Below are 12,185 nucleotides of genomic sequence, written 5' to 3'. Positions count from 1 at the left end.
TACTTCCAAAACTAAAATTAAGCCGAGTGATGCATTTTTTCCACTGTATTTTTTTTTAGCTGATCTTTCTCATAGTTCTGTTTCCTGAAGCAATTCCATGTCTTGAGGTCATCCTCAGGGTGCAGATCCTCGTGCTATCACTCCTCCAGTGGCCTCCCTGGCCTGGTGGGTCTGCATCTGAAAACTGTTAGGGAGAGCAAGAAGTAGGGAGAACTTGTCCCTGTGCCAAGCTGTGCTTTTCTCATCATTGCCAGCATCTCCAGCTGTGCTTTGGAGCTTGCAGACTTGCATCGTGCAGCCGATTCTCCACTGAAGACGGACGCTTTGGAGGCTTGTCCTCATATGTCAGGCTCCAGAATTTAATTCTGAGAGACTTTATGTGATATCTCAGGGATTTCAGACCTCCTGAGAAGATGGCATTCATGCCCCGATTGAAGGCTCTTCCCACTGGAAGCTGAGTGCGTAGTTTCTCAGCTGGGCTGGGAGGTGGAACTGCCTCTTGCTGCTGCCAGCCTCCACGTGGAGTGCCAGCCAGTGGCAGGCCTCAAAGGAGAGTGGTTTACAAAGACTGCAAAACAAGGATTGCAGCAGGGAGCAAAACTGAGAGCCTGGGTCTGCTTGGAATGGGAGCAATCAATTGCCCTTTGTCCCCTCAAGGTAAACAGAACAAAGGGATAAGAGTTCGTGGGCACTACATGGTAGGAGTTTGTAAGCTCACACGTGTTATCTGCTCTGAGGAAAAGCAAATATTTGGTGAGTCAGACTGAATGGAAACTTTGAGAGGGGAAAGAACTTGTGCACAGGCTTGAATTCATGCTGTCATCATTCAGACGTGGTCAGTGATGTCTCTTAGGCTTGAACTGGTCTAAGAAGGGTCTAGGCAACAGGATGTGAAATCCGTGTTACACATAAGAGGTTCAGCATCAAGAAATAAAACAATCCCCTGCTTTTCCAAAAGGAGAAGCCTGGAGATTCTATTTCCACAGTGATCTTCTGATGTAGGTAGTCATAAGAGTGGCAGGAGAAGGGTAGGGAAGTTCATAGGATAAGTTTTGCTTCCTGCTGCACTTCCATGGGCTGGGAAATGCTCAGTTAGTCTTAAAGTCAGCTTGGAGGTGGGAGGTGGTGCACAGAACTGCAGGGCCAGTGAATTTTCTCCTGATTTGTAATATGTTCGTGCTGCCAGCAAGCAAGACGAGGCTGCTCCGTGTGTTTTATTTCTTAGAGCCATTTCTGTAACGGTTACTTCATTAGAAAGGAAGGGGATAAAAGCCCAACCTAACTGCTGAAGTTTACTAATTGTAGAGACATCTCAATTGGCTCAGAGCAAAGGTTCATCTTCCTGAGCATCCTTCCTCTGCAGGTCGCCAGTATAGGTTATGGAGGGGAAGAATGCAGAATACAGGGAGGAATGTCCGTGCACTCACCCACCCAGCATCTGCCAGTGCAGTCTGGGAACCTCTGGCTCCCAAAGGCTCTCTCTGCACAGTTGGGTTGGTTTGCCCTCTTCTGTATTCTGAGATGGCTGCCAGTTCAAGTGTATTCCTCTTTTACTTTACAGAATTTTGCATACAGGAAATACTTTCACCAGCCCCCATGTGTAAGCCTAGACATTAATAACACTGAGATGAATTTGTTGTCCATTTATTTTCTCCACGAGTTACTGGTCTGAAATGCATAGTTGTATTATTACAGATCTTAAAGGCCAGATTGCTCATCACTTTGAATCCAGCTATTTCCAGTCAGCATCGAGTTGTTCCTTGCTGTTCCAACAGCATACCAGCTGAGATTCGGCTCATGAAACACACCTACACATGTGAATACAAACCCAGGTAGAAGAGCCTCTGAAGTGAGGAGGTGAACCACATCCAGGGAGTATTGCCGTGAGGGAGGATTGCAAAACACGTCTGGAGAATGAGTCTGCAGTGCTTGTGATGGATGAGAGCAACTCAGACCTCACCATCTGCCTCTAACCCCTGCAACTCAGTGAGAGTGGCTCCTGAGCTGCTTCCAGCCAGGCACACAGATGTGCTGTGAGCCTCACTGCTGCTTCAAGCATTACCCTATGTGACACTTGGGGCATGTATATCTATCTGAGGTGATTTCCATCTAGATTTTTCCTTGATATATTTTCCATGCCAAGCCTCTCTTGTGTCAGAATCATAGAGCTATAGAATCAGAGGATGGCTTGGGTTGGAAGCAACCCCAGGACCATCAAGTTCCAACCTCCCTGCCATGGGCAGGGCCACCAACCTCCAGATCTGGTACTGCACCAGGTTCCCTCTGACAAGCTGAGATGAAAGGAATCCAAACATTGCCACTAGTTAAGACACTTACCTTGCTTCTTCAGGCTTCCTCCATGAGTGCTTGTCATGCTGTGCAGTTGGTAGATGGTCCTGTTGTGTATGCTTCATGTGCACAGTCCCATCCTTAGGCCAAGTGTCAGCCTTGAGGTGAGGGTGAGCCACCCTGAAAACCAAATCAAGTCTTGTGATTGATGGAAGTGACTTGAGTGGCTGTGATGTCCAGAGATGCAGCAGTGCCCGCGTGTGGCTGTGCTTGTGCAGAGGCAGCTGGGGGGATGTGTTATTCTTTGTTTTATTCAAATAAACACTGTGGCCCTGTTGTTTGATGGGCCGAAGGACACAGGAGCCTCTTTTTCCCAGCCTCTTTTTCTTCTTCTGGGAATCTGCGTTCTCTCTCTAGAATGCAGAATAAACAAACTAGAAATTTTGGGTTTTTAAAATCAAAATAAATAACTATTGTTCTGCCTTCCCCTCCATGACTTCCTTCTCTTCCCACCAGCTCTCAAGCAGCCTTCTCTCAACCCCAGCATCCCTGGGGACCGTCTCCATCCCTACAGCTCCATCTGTCCTGAGATGGCCCATCCCACCACCTTGCATTGCTGGCTGCTCCCTTGTCTACGTGTCTGGGGCTCCAAAAACCAAAGCCATCTGCATTGTAGAAATCTGAAGGCAACTCTCAGAGCTGAGATGCTTTGAGTTGGTCCATTTTTGAATATTGCCAGTGTTTCAGTCTCGGGGAGAGTGAGGTGTCCCTAAACTGGGCTCAAGATGCTGTGAGAATAATGGGTTTAGCTGCTAATGTGCTGCAGGGCTCCAAGCAGACTCTCCAGGGATGCTGGGGAAGAATGGAAATTGACATCCTCAGTTACACACTTACACAGGATCCCACGAGCTCACCCTGTGAAAGCTTTCTCTTCTCAGCATGCTGCATCAGGAGCTATTTTTACAGTCTCTGCTTCGTCAGGTCCAGGGCAAGATTTGTATTCCTGAACTGTTGTGACCAGTGTCTAAAATGGGTGGAGCAGAAAAAAAAGGGGGGAGGGGGGCAGGGGGGGGGGGAGGTTATTTGCAAAAAGGAAAAGCAACCTTAAACCACAACACTGAGCTCTGCCTGGGTGAGGAGTGAGTCCAGTCAGCACTGGTGGTGGATTTAACCGGATGGTAAAGCTAAGGCACGTGACAGCAGCTGGGACAATTTGCTGCAAGCACGTGCCAGTGCTGAGTTTAATTACGACTGCTAATTAGCTTCATTCCATGTGCTGTGGGATAGGTGGAGATGGGACATTCTCACCAAGCTCCTTTTATCTCAAATTAAACAGCTGCTGGATCATGCCTCAGCCCATGTCCTGTGACAGCAAAGGATAAAGTGTGTGATGAAACAGAGCTGGGAAATAAGTGGTTTCCTTTAATTACTGCGTGCATTGGGTTTACACAGAATGGGATAGGTTAGCAAGTGAGGGCTGCACTAGTTCTATCAAAAAAATTATTAAGATGATACCACTGACCCCACAAGGGGCAAGCCAACATAAATTTGCTTTTTTTTTATGTAATGTTTTAAAATAAAAATAAATAACTGAAGACCCAGGGATGAGGAATGTGTAGGCAAACTTGGAGAGCAGACGTAGGAAAGTGTTGCTTAATGTGTAACCAAAATCATCCCCGATGCATTTTCAGCCCATTGCAACTTCTAATGTCTACCATGACTGCTGAGAAAGGATTAATCCATTCTTCTTTGTCCTGTATGTAGCTGAAGGTCAGAATCATCCATCTTCTAGACTAAACAACCTTCATTCTTTCGCTCCTTCCTCGTAAATTATGTCTTCTGGCCCTCCTAAATGTTCCCTTTTGGACTTTCTCCAGTTAACTCACATCTTTGAGAGCTCTGCACCCAGGACCAGTCACTACTTTCCAGCAACATCCTTTCCAGCTTTGTGATTGTTGAATGGCAGTGTGTGTTAGTGAATCTGCCTGGCAAGATGGAGTGTCTTGAGTTGCCCTTGTCCTCATGGTCCACAGCTTTATTACTCTCCCTGAAAGGAGGTTGTGGCGAGTTGGAGGTCGGCCTCTTTTCTCAGGTTCATAAGTTCATAAGTTCATAAGGTTGGAAAGGACCTATAAGATCATCTAGTCCAACCATCCTCCTATCACTATCTCTACCCAACTACTAAATTAAGTCCTTAAGCACCTCATCTAAACGCTTCTTGAACAGCGCTAGGGATGGTGCCTCAACCACCTCCCTAGGCAGGCCATTCCAGTGCCTGACCACTCTTTCAGAAAAGAAATGCTTCCTGAGGTCTAATCTAAATCTTCCCTGGCGCAACTTGTGGCCATTCCCTCTCGTCCTGTCATTACTTATCAGGGAGAAGAGGCCTACCCCCTCCTCACCACAACCCCCCTTCAGGAAGTGGTAGAGTGCTATAAGGTCTCCTCTGAGCCTCCTCTTCTCCAGACTAAACAATCCCAGCTCCCTCAGCCGCTCCTCATAAGACTTGTGCTCCAGGTCCCTCACCAGTTTTGTTGCCCTTCTCTGAACACGCTCCAGGGCCTCAATGTCCATCTTGTAGTGAGGGGCCCAAAACTGAACACAGTACTCGAGGTGCGGCCGCACCAGAGCTGAGTACAGGGGGATGATCACCTCCCTGCTCCTGCTGGCTACACTATTTCTAATACAGGCCAGGATGCTGTTGGCCTTCTTAGCCACCTGGGCACACTGCCGGCTCATGTTGAGCCGAGCATCAACCAACACCCCCAGGTCCTTTTCCTCTCTACATTCTTCAAGCCATTCTGCCCCAAGCCTATAGCATTGCATGGGGTTATTGTGGCCAAAGTGCAGGACCCGGCACTTGGTCTTATTGAACCTCATCCCATTTTGCTCAGCCCAGCTGTAATAGTGATAGGACTGGAGGTAATGGCTTTAAGTTGCACCACGGGAGGTTCAGGTTAAATATTAGGAGAAATTTCTTCTCCAGAACTGTGGTTAAGTGCTGGAACGAGCTGCCCAGGGAGATGGTGGAGTCAGCGTTCATGGAAGTGTTCAAGAAATGTGCAGATGTAGTACTAAGGAACATGGTTTACTGGGTAATATTGCTGGTAGGTAGATGGTTGGACTAGGTGATTTTAGAGGTCTTTTCCAACCTCAATCATTCTGTGTTTCTATCCTTTTATTATTAATGCAATTTCTGCTTACTAAGAGCTTGCACTCAACGTGCGTGATCTTTTGAAATCCGCATCTGTTTTATTTCTGATCCTAGGGGCACGGCCAAAAAAACTGGCATTGTTTTGTCCTAGTCTTCAGTGGCAATCAAAGTGGGATAACCACACGATGAGCTGAGGTGAGTGCTTTGCATGGCTGCACTGTCAGCACGCAGCGAGCCAGAGGGCAGGGAACCAGCCACGAGCATGGCTTCTTCCCTAGTTCTTATTTGCCTTCCCATTTGTTATCTTGGACATAAAGAGGTCTGTAAGCCAGGGATTTGGGCAGTTAACCTCAAATAAACCCTAAAAGACCTACTTCAGTGAAGTGTAACAGCGGCTGTTGAATTTAATGGAGCTGGGCTTGGTCTCACCAAGGGTGATTTGGACTCTGAAAGCTTGTTGTTTCCTGGAAGCTGCTGACATTTGTCAGTCGTCTCTCTTGCTTTGGGTGCAACTTTGATTTTGGGTTGGCTTTATGCATGTGTCCTCTGCCAAACTGAGTACCTGTGAGAGAGAGGAGCCTGCAGTGGAGGGATGTGCAGCTATAAAGGCAGGCGTTTGTTTCTGCTGTGAAATATCCTTTCTATACTCAGACAGACAGCAAATATTTGACAAGGAGCAAGAAAATCAGGTATGCAGCCTGACAAAGCTCTGTCGTGACTCACCAGCAGATCATTTCACAGCTTCACCCAGCCCCAAACTCTGCTTGGGATCAAAGCATCTTGCAACCAGCCAGGTTTGTTTCTTTAAACAAAACCAAATCATGCTTCATAAGGTCAGCAAGCTCCCAGAGGGTCAATTATGGGAACACAGCTGCAGACGGGCAGCTGTGGCATGAAATGAAACCGCTCAGTGAGTGGGGTGAAGGAGCTCTCCCTTCTACAGGTTGGTGATTCACTGGTGTGCAAAGGAAATTCAGCAATTGGAGGTGCTGGTCTCAGCTCATGGCATGCAGGTTGGCACGGATTTCCTCCAGCTCTGCTTGCTGACTTCTCAAGGCACAGGATTGAAAATAAATCCTATCATGAATGGTCGAAAGGGAGCCAGGAGTTTAAATCCAGGTGGGGTCTCACCAGTGCAGAACAGAAGGGCAGAACTCCTCCCTTGCCCAGATGGGCACGTTTGTTTTGATGCAGCCCAGGGTATGGTTGGCTTTGGGCTATGAGGGCACACTGCTGTCTCATGTCCAGCTGTCATCCACCACTACCCCCAGGTCCTTTTCAGCAGGGCTGTGCTCCATCCTTACAGCCTCCAGCTTGCTCTGATAGCGGGGTTGCCATGATCCAGGTACAAGACCTATCGTTTGGGTTTGTTGAACCTCATGAGGTTCACCTGGGCCCAGTGCTCAGCCTGTTTAGGTCCCTCTGGATGACATCCCATCCCTCAGGTGTGTTGACTGCACCCCACAGCCTGGTGTCATCCGCAGACTCGATCCCACTGTCAGTGTTACTGATACTAAAGGGCACCAGCCTCAGTGCTGACCCCGGAGGGACACCACTTGTCACTGATCTCCGTCTGGACATTGAGACATTGACCACCACTTTGGGCACAGTCTCGCAGCCAGTTCCTCGTCCATTGAACAGTCCATCCATCAAATCCGTATCTTTCCAGTTCAGAGAGAAGGATGTTGTGGGAGTCTGTGTGAGAGGCCTTACTGATGACATCTGTGGTCTTCCCTTGTCCAGTGACTCGGTTACACCATCACAGAAGGCTGCTAGGACGAGGTGTGTGTGAGAGCTGTCCCTCTTCCCCCCATCCCATCTCTTCTGAGCCTCTGCTGCCCCGCAGGGAAGAGCTCTGTGTGCCTGTGCCCTCGATTCAGACAGAGCACGTGGAGCGGTGGTTTCCCCTGCTGAGGCAGGCAGGATGTTTACATGCTGCTCATCTCAAGGTACCCGCAGCCTGAAAGCCTCTTACTCAGTTCTGCCTGGTAATTGGGATGTCTCATTGGCATGCCCAGTATCAGCGGATCCAGCTGAAGCCTGATGTTCCCAAACAAACCCTGCCTTCAAAGCCCGGCTTGCAACATCCTCTTGGAGGTTTCTTGCTTGACGTCATTCTGCTCAGAGCTGCTTTCAAACAGTCCCTTGTTAGCCCAGGAACAGGGTACACTGCCTTCACCCTCCACCAGTGTACAGGAGCCAAACAGCAAAGGGATTTATGAGACACGGTGAGGAAAACATTGAGTAATGGGAGAAGCGGCCTCGAGGAGCCAGGCGGCTGTTTATCTCGTCCCCTGCCTCCCCAGGGAGGCAGCTGCACCATGTCACATCACTGCCCAGAGCTCTGCCCGGCCCCATTCATAAAATCCAGCACCATCCTTGTGTTTGCAGAGGTAGCCCTGCCCGACCTGGGCAACCCGTGCATCCCATAACCAGGGCCATGAATGCAGGAGGCAAACTCTGACTCCGAGGCAAAAGGGAGCAAGGAAATGGTGCTGGGGAGCAGCAAAGCCCTAATTCACCTTGGTGAGACAAAGAGGCAGGGCTGAGTGGTACCTTTTGGTGGTGTGTTTTATTTAATGCTATCACCCAGGGGCTGGTGGGGCTTCCCTGTCCTGGAGAGCAGCATGCTCACAATGGGGATGGGAAGCCTGCTAGCCACCTGGCTGCCTTGCTAACAGGATTATCCCCTCGCAGGCAGCCACCTCTTTATGGCAGCAGTGTCTGGTTTTCCACCATAATTCTTCCTTTCCCCTGTCTCAGACTCTCTGTTGAGTCTGGCCCCTCACTCTCTGTAATTGAAACATAAGCATTGCTGTGCATCAGACAGGCAGGGGCTTTCTTTCTTTCTGTTTTTTTTTTTGTGTTTCTTTTTTTTTTTCTTCCCTAATTTCTTTCATGGTAACCCCTGGGAGTATGGCTGTAACTTTAAATACCTTCCAGCACCACCAGCTGAAATGAGGCTGGGGAATGGAGAGAATTAAAACATGTTTCAAAGAAGCACGCGGGAGGAATACAGATAGGGGGAGATTGCCTGAATTCAATCTTTTATAGGGTCTTTCAAGGAGAATATAATAATCTCAGGAGAGGAGAGTGCCTGTAAGGGTAGCAGCTGTATGCTTTCTCCTTCCCTAAGGCCGACGTGGAGGTGTAGTTTCCTTCAGTTCCTCCATGCAACAGTGTTGTCTGAAACTCCTCCTTGATCTCACCAAGAAAGGAAAGGAGGCCAATGGGATGTGATCCTCGTTGCACGAGGGGCTGGGCATCCTTGCACCCTGCTGCTGCACAGAGGTCAGGGTGCAGGATCTGCCCAGGGGCCACATCCCAGGTGCTGAACCATCATCCTTTATGGCTCAGAAAGGAATCTGAGTGTGACAACGGTGCTGGGCATGCTGAAAGGAAGAGATAAACTGCTGCAGCCAGGTGTGTTTACAGCTCAGTCACGACCAGCTGTGCTGACCTCTGCTTTACCCACAGCTCGCTGTCACCCGCATGTAAACCCCACTTTGTGTGCATGGTGGTATGGCAACTGGATGTGATATGTCATGGACGGGGTGATGGCGGGGTCATGGGGGATGGGATGACAGAGGAGATGCGATGGGGATGCAGGGGAGGATGTGGTGGAGGCAGTGGGGATGGAGAGGATGGAGGGGATATGGTGGGGATGGGGATGATGGAAGGGACTTGGGTGATTGGATGGTTGGAACTTGATGACCCGCAGGGTCCCTTCCAACTGTGACTCTGTGATTCTCTGTTGCTGTGTGCATTTGCAGGAGATGACCCTGTTCTCCTAGCTGTAGCTTAGCAAGGGAAAACCCACTGTGAAACTACTCACTGGGCTTGCAGCTGTCCCTCCCTGATTTTCTCATGTTCATTTTTTCCCCTTCCTTACAGCCTTTACCCAGTGCAGCCAGGCTTTAACATAAAAGAAATAGGGAAAAAAGAAAACCAAACAACTAAGAAAAACATTGCCAAAAGGGGCTGCAAGCACAGGAACTCAAAGCTCAAAGCTCCATGGTGTGGACCACTCTCCTCTTCTGGATGATCCTTATTCAGCAGTGAGACGTGTTTATTTGCAGCCCTCCCAGACTTGAGCCTTGAGCTCTCTCTGCTGAGCTCAGTGCTTGCACTTGTATGTAACTTTGAGCAAGGGAAGGGATGTTTTATGTGCAGCGAGTTGTTCTGCTTGCTGCACTAGTGGGAGCCAGCCTTGCTTACTGGTTTCATGCTCCATAGGTGGAAAACACTGGTCATTGCTGACATCAGGCAGGAACTGTCCATTGGGAATATAAGCAAGGGGCTGAACGTGTGCTGCTGGTCCTGTTGCCCTGCAGCCTTTTGATACTGGGTTTTGTAGTGCCACTGCTGCATGAGGAGGGGCAAATAGTGGGAGGGTGCAGCCTTTGTGACTATATCTGATCTTTAAAGAGTGTTTGGGCTGGATCAAGCTTATGGGAGATCCAGGGGTTACAGCAGAGGGGGCTTGGGTCTTTATTCTAGTTTGCAATGTCACAGATATGTAGGCATGCCCATTTCATCAGAGATACCCTGGTGGGGACCAGGCTGCACTCTGTGCAGCTGGTGTGTCTGTCAGGAAGCCACCCAGCATGGGAATGGTGGTGTGCAGGTCCTGTGTGACCTCAGCCAGCTGAGCAAGGGGATCAATTCTGTATTTGCTGGGCTTCCTGAAATGCTGGTTGCTCCCAGTGTGTTTGTATGTCCCTTGGGAAGCCCCTTCCCTTCAGGAAAGCAGAAGTGGGGCATAAGCCAGTCTGATGCTTTGCTTCCCATGATTGCCCAAACTTGGTAATTTCTGTGGTGGAAGGAAAAGTGAAAATATTTTCCACAGAACTGGGCGAGCAAAAGCCAAATAACACCATAAAACTGTGTCTGATTAGCTCGAGACTGGTGACTATGTTAGCTGTCAAGCAGATCCCACTTCACAAAAGATGATGGAAGCACGGGGCTGCATCTGCCTTCAGCTGGGACAGATGTACCCAGGCAAGCCAGATTCCTCAGCATGCCTGCACACATCTTGTGCAGGGCTGAGAGCTGTGGGATCTCCTTTAAACACAGCCACAGGGGTTAAAAGATGCCCTTTCTTCTGTCTTGAAACAGTTTTCACCGGATAAATAATCAGAGCATCGCAAGCTGCCCCACAGCACGCTTTGTCTGTAGGGCTCACAACAAAGAGTTAAAGCCCTAACCCTGTCCTACACATAAACAAAGCTAGGCTTCCCAATTCTCTGCCTGGCAAATTAAAAAGAAAATGTTTTAGCACTGCTTTAAAAGGGACTGCTGTGATCTAAATCTGAAGTTTCAGTTTCTGGGTAGAAACAATGCTTTATCCGCCTTATACCAAAAAAAGCTGGAGAGCATTACAGGAAAAGTCAAAACTGAAGGAAAACATCTTGAAATTATTATAGCAGAGTGTTTTGGATAATAGACTTGTGAACGGTTTCGAGATACAAAGTTTTGCTTGAAGACAGATGCAGGAATAGCGAGCCCTTGGCACTTCCACTGGTGTGGGCAGAGTGCTTTGCCATCAGCCCCTGGAGGTCCCACGTCCCCACCCCAAACCTGAACCTGAGGCTCTGGGGATGGAAACCGAGTTTCCAAACCCCATCTCCCCACCACCAGAGAATGCTGTTTCCTTCCCTCCCTCCCCTTCACATTCTCCATACAACGTCCATGTTCCGTTCACGGTCTCTGTCCTTTACAGCAGGACGTTGGCCAAGGTGACATCCTCGTGTCCCTCCGACCCGGGATCCCTACAGCACGAGGAATGCTTTGAACTTTATTTTCTCCCTGCAGGCACACAGAGATCCTCTCCCCACTCATGGAAATCTCTTCAGGAGCCGTGGCTGTTATTTCTGAGACTTCGATGCAGAAGAGGCATGGATGGGCAATTGGCAGAAGTTTTGTTTTTGATTTGGGAAGCGTCTGGGCTTGCCCTGTGTTTATGTCTCTGCAGTCTGACTCAAGCCCCACTAAGCCAACAGGAAGAATCCCAGCAGCTCGACAGATATAAAGCTGCCACTCTCGAAGGGATGATCTTTTGCTAACACATCCTTTCCCAAATGTTTCTTCTTTCTGATCTGCTGGTGAGAACTCGCATCAGACAGATTTTATGTTAATGTTGATAATTCAGGCGTACACAAACACATCTCATCCCGTTGCACTCAGCCTTCTCCACCTGCCAAACTGCCTTTCCTTGGGCTGTGCCCTTTTGCCTCTGTTTGCTGCCTTGCTTTGATATGGCTGCCTTCATCTGTTTGTTTTATGGCAGCTGGGATCCTACCATGCCTGCAGCCTCCGTGGTGTTTCCCTTCACTCATCCAAAAAAAGATAAAATAGACTCTTGTATGTATCACCACTTGATGACTCTTCTCCTTGGAGGATGAGGATAAAGCTTTAGTACTTTTCAACTGACAGTAAAACCAGAAAGCTTTTGGCCATGCAAGACTTAGCTTGGGGCATTTGTCAGAGCCCAGGGGTCGGATTTTTCCATGGATTCCCTTTGCTAAGACAGTTCCCCTACAAAAACATCCATGACATTAGCAGTCTGTAGGACAAGGAAATGCCCTCAGTGAGCCGTAACTTGGGCACCCCAAGCAAAAGTGGTTGCTTGTCTTCAAAGGAATACTTCTGGAGAGCTGTTTTGTGGCAAGTCAATCAACATCACTGATCCTCATTAGATGAGGAAAAGACAGGCTTTCTCCTTTGCCCGTTGCTGCTCAGC

Source organism: Cyrtonyx montezumae, unplaced genomic scaffold (genome assembly GCF_038088225.1).
Source record: "Cyrtonyx montezumae isolate F1298 unplaced genomic scaffold, pur_monq_1.0 scaffold_7, whole genome shotgun sequence".
Taxonomy (NCBI): Eukaryota; Metazoa; Chordata; class Aves; order Galliformes; family Odontophoridae; genus Cyrtonyx; species Cyrtonyx montezumae.
This window is presented reverse-complemented; position numbering follows the sequence as displayed.